Source organism: Fukomys damarensis, unplaced genomic scaffold (assembly GCF_012274545.1).
Source record: "Fukomys damarensis isolate Sample0158 unplaced genomic scaffold, DMR_v1.0_HiC HiC_scaffold_16, whole genome shotgun sequence".
In the NCBI taxonomy this organism is placed as follows: domain Eukaryota; kingdom Metazoa; phylum Chordata; class Mammalia; order Rodentia; family Bathyergidae; genus Fukomys; species Fukomys damarensis.
In genome coordinates, this window is record NW_022900928.1 from 77,435,067 (window position 1) to 77,440,101 (window position 5,035).

General features: G+C 38.5%; 1 pseudogene; it reads right to left on the minus strand.

Annotated features, from left to right (window-relative positions):
* Positions 1-2,899: 2,899 nt before the first annotated feature.
* On the minus strand, positions 2,900-3,497 carry LOC104856947 (annotated as a pseudogene).
* Positions 3,498-5,035: the final 1,538 nt, after the last annotated feature.

A 5,035-nucleotide genomic window follows, 5' to 3' on the forward strand; every position in this document is an offset into this window, starting at 1 on the left:
TTGATATCATTGGCAAAAGCAAAGCATAAATTTTCTGGAAGAACACAGGATATTCCTTTCATGCTTACATAAATGTAGATGTAATCCAGGCTTTCATAAATAAATCTGAAGATGAACTTATAATCTAAAATTAGCAAAGAAACAATTTACTAGAAGAAAAAAGTAATTAAAGACTAAGAACTATGATACAAAAAAATGTGTTTTTGGGCCTGGGACTTAGCTCAGGCTCAGCTGTTCAGTGGCCTGCGTTGCAAGCACGAGGACCCAAGTTCAATCCCCGGTACCAAAAAAGAAAAAAAAAAAGAGTGTTTCTGGCAAAAAAGTAAATAAAATCTTCAGAAATAAGACATTTAGTTCTTGAGATTAAAATGGATTAAGTGGATTAGAGGCTATTAAGCAAGAAGTAATTGCTTGGAAGAGAGTGCCAAGCCAAATTAAAGAGAATGAAGTTCATAAAAAGAAAAAATATAAAAATGAGGCTAATAGACATACAGCATAGACTAAGAATGCCAAATTACATCTACTATGGATTTTAGAATGAGAGAATGGAGAAAATGGGAAAGAGATAGTGTTAAAGAGAATTTTCTAGAATGTGTAAAGATATGACTCCTCAGAGAGAGCACACTGACTGGTTAGTATGGTAAAGAAACAAAAACCCACACCCTGACTTAGTACAGTAAAACTGTAGAACACAAAAGACAAAATAAAACAAAACAAAACAGAAAATTAAAACAACCAGGGAGAAAGAATACCTTCAGTGGAAAGGCATATAGGTGAATTTACAACAGTAAACTCTGGTAATGGAATACAATCTTCAAATTAACAAGATAAAATTGTAAACTGAGAATGCTATACCCAATGAAACTATCATGAAATAATGAAGGGGAAATTAAGAAATTTCCACATGAATGAAAACTGAGAAGTTATGACAAATAGACTCACTGAAAGAACTATTAAATTGTGTGTGTGAAAAAGAAGGAAATAGATTTTTTAAAGTATCAAGAGGAATGTTAAAGATGTACATAAATATACATTACAATGACTCCATAAAACAGGAAATAGAAACAGAATATTTAATTATAAAATTAATAAAGTGATAAGAAGGGAATAAAGAAAAGTGCATTGATCCAATAGATCGGGGCAGAAAATAAGGAAACAAATCCAACAAATGACTGAGAGGAATCAGTTTGAACTTTGGGACCATGACGAAGAGAGGCCAACCTGACCCAGATCTTAATGGGCAGTCTAAGAATTCTGGTTTTTGAAGGTAGGCATTCTGATTTAAAAAATAAAGGAGTTCAAGTCTCAGAAAAGTTACCTGACTCATTTGAGTTTCTATAACATCAGGAACAGAGCTGTATGGTTTGTCCATCTCCAAAACCTTTCCTTAGTTCTTTCTGCTAGGCTATAATTGCTATGAACACATCCAAAGGTCAGAACCTCCCACTCAGAGCACTGGCAGGGTTAATAACAATAATCAGTAACATTTACTGAGCACTTAGGTACCATGGTTCCTAGGGACAAGCTCTATATCATTTAAGTACCACAATTAAGAAGAAAAATTATCCCTGTTTACATATTTGAGAAGACTTGAGTCTTAACTGGTTGAATCACTAAGTGGGCAATTGGCAAAGCTAACTGTGAACTCAGATTTGGCTATCTTTTAGCCTTTGTATTTTATGGCTTGACTTTCTGATCTACTCACAAATTTAGAAAGGATCCATTCATATTTTCCAAAAGACATTTGTTATTAAGTATTTTGATGATGATGATGATGATGATGATGTGAATTTTAAAAGAAAATAGCCTTAATCCTCCTATTCAAATGTAAGGGATTTTAAAATTTATTTCTAAAATGTATGCTCATGTACACATTGTTTACCCAGTTGCAACCATATACCACGACAATTCTATTTCTCCTCTTTTTGTACATACAAAATATCCCGCTGAGTTGAAGCACATTACTGGTGCAGTGCTACTTCTTTCCCGTTGGACATTTAGTTACAATATCTCCTTTTCCAGGACTTCAACCACTCCCTCTTAGCCTTTTCTTGTTAGTCTATAAATATAGCATCATTTCTCCTAAACTACAATTAAAATACCCAAACTCTTCACCAGCCCTGCCTACCACCCTTGGCATCTTTTATGGTGTCCCGCACACACAGTTTTCCAAAGAACAGTCAGGGAATTTGAGGGCTGGGTTCAGTTCGGGCACCAGATATTTGTGCTGACACGAGTTTACACACCTAATGACTTCCTACTGCAGTATGCAAGAGCCTGGGAGAAGTAGAGGAGAAGGTGTGGTCAGGATCAACCTTCTCTTGGATTTTGCCTATGGAAGAACAAAATTGGAGGAGAACCGAGAGTGTGATCTGCTTAGATCATTCACCAAAAAAAGTAATACTGTTAGTATCAAATTTAGCAACATGTTCAAAATTTATTTTGTGGTCTTCAGTGATAATCTCAACTATTCTATGAATTCAGTAACTCCACATGGTATTATTGCTTCTATAAGTAAGATACAATCTTGACATTTCTGCCCCTGAATATTTTCCCATCATTTTTTCCCCATCATTATTCTCTTAGACTTTGGGCGGGGTCGCATTTTTTTCACAATAAAGGAGTAGAGTGAGCTCACGAGAGTCAGACCCTCTTTTTAAAACCCTGTGCACAGCTCAGTTGAAGTGCTTGAAGATGCAATACAGTTCCCTATTTCTCAGTTCATGAAAACAGGAATCTGAGAGGGACAAACCCCATAACTACCTAACTATCTAATAGCTGAGGAAGACAAAAATCACACGAAAAACCTTCAGTTAGTAGAAGCCATCGGACATAGCATCAACACTACACACATAGTTGAAAGGATGATCCCATCTTCTGGGCTCTTACTTTGGGCAGGTCAACATGCTTGTTTGGAGTGCATAGGTATTCTCTTATTTGAGCAAAACATGTAAATAAAAAGCCAAATTTTATCTCTGCCCCAAAACAATTGGTGGAGCACTCCTTGTTTCTTGTACAGTTTGATGAATGGCTTTGCTAAATCTTTGTACCATCTTAACTGGGCGGCAACTGCTTCAGGTTTATCATGCTCCTTTTTACTCAGGGCTCACCAGTGATGTCATCAATCCCTCCTGTGTATATAAGGTGGGCTGAAGCTCAGGTTACAGACCGTTCAGCTAGAAGGGTGGATCCAATGTCAACTGAGAAAAATCTCTAAGTGTTTTGAAAGAAATGTTCAAACTAATCACTAGATCCAGGTCACAGATATTGCTCAGGGCTTCAACCTGTATTAATGTCCTTGGAAAACCATCTTGTAGCCAGTACTGGCTGCTCCTGGCCTCTAGCTCTGACATCACGAGGCATGTGATCATATGATCTGGAAACAAAAGACTTTTCTCTGGGTACTGCTTTGTCATATAGCTAACTTCTGTGTTGGCCTTGAGGTTCTTCAACAGGAAGTGGTCACCAGAGAGACACTAGAGGCCAAAATTCTGAACAATCTTCTAATCAGGCAGCCCAAGGATAACAGCTTGCAGGAGTATGATGGTCATGGCTTTGTGAGGGGTAGGACATTGCCAAGGCAGCCCAGAACTTTGTATCTCAGCCCCTGCCCCTGGGATTCGTTGCTCGCATAGAGGCTCTCTGGCCCAGGTACATCTTTGGGGATGAGTATCTTTTCCACTTTTTATTAAGGGTCTTAAGTGTCCAGCCTTCTTTTGAAAGCTTGGTCCCCAGCATTGCTGAGAGAGTAAAAACTGAACTCCAGTAATGTTGACAACACAAAGACAAACCAGATATTAACATATAGTAAAAGCCAATTAAAAGCAATAATTATGCCACTATTAACTATAGCAGATATTAGAACCAATAATACTATATCCATAAAGACAAACCAGATTTTGACATATAGTAAAGGCCTACTAAAATCAACTACAATATCCCCATTAACAATAGAAATCAGCAATAATATCTTGGAGTACCCTAAAAAGTTAAAAATTAATAAAGGTTAATAGTAACCCTAATAAAAATGAGGGTGGTAAGGAAAGGGGAAAATTGAAGAAGTAAACTTTTGAAAAGAAAGAAAGGGAGCTAATGAGGAGAGAAAAGTGAGAAAAAAATCCAACCTAAGAATTTTTTTAATTAAATAGCATTAGGTAAGGTAATAGAAAAACACAAAGAAGAAAGGTAGAATAAAAATTTTAAAATGAGCCAAAAAATGCAAAAAGCAATGAAAATTAAACAAAGAGAAAGGGAAATGAATTCCAAAAATTCCTCCATGTCATGGGTAGTTTCTTTCCAGGGCCTAATAGTGTTGGAAGCCACCAGCTAGGGGGAAGGGGAAGTGAGTCCCAACCACGGCCTCTTGTGTTCCACATCCGCTTCTGTCGGTGTGAGTGCCCAGTCCTTACCGGCCTCTCCTGCTGGGTTGGGCTAGTCTATGGTAGACTGTCTGCCCAAGGGCTGTATTAACTCCAGTTGTTTTTATTGTTTGTACCCTTCTGTACACATTGAGACACAGTGAGACACATCTATCTCTAGCTGGCTTTGTGGCTTGTGGGTTTGTGAGGTGCCCTACTTGCTCCGGAAGCCTCTCTGTGTGCGTTTACCCAGGAGCTTGGCAAGCATCTAAATAAAGGTGTACCACTGATCACGCTGGTAGGAGGGGAAAGCAAACAGGCCACTGAGTTATACACTGGAAGTAGACAGCGAGAGGAGCCAAGTCATCAGTGGGGATCAGCCCCAATACTTTCAGACCCAGCCTTCTCAGAAAACCAAACATGACCAACACAGCCTCACATCACAGTGAGTGGGAATATCCTTCTCAATTTAAGTTCACCACTGACTAAACTTCTCAGGGAGTCTATGACTATCCCTTTCTCCCCATGACTGTCTCCTAAAACTGTCACTGGGCCACCGAAGTAGGGTGACCTCAGAGACAATGAAATGTGATTGGTCTGTGACTTCTGATTCCTGAGGTAGCTCAGTCTTACACAACAAACCCCCTCTCCAAATGGCTCGTGATTGTGTCACTTCT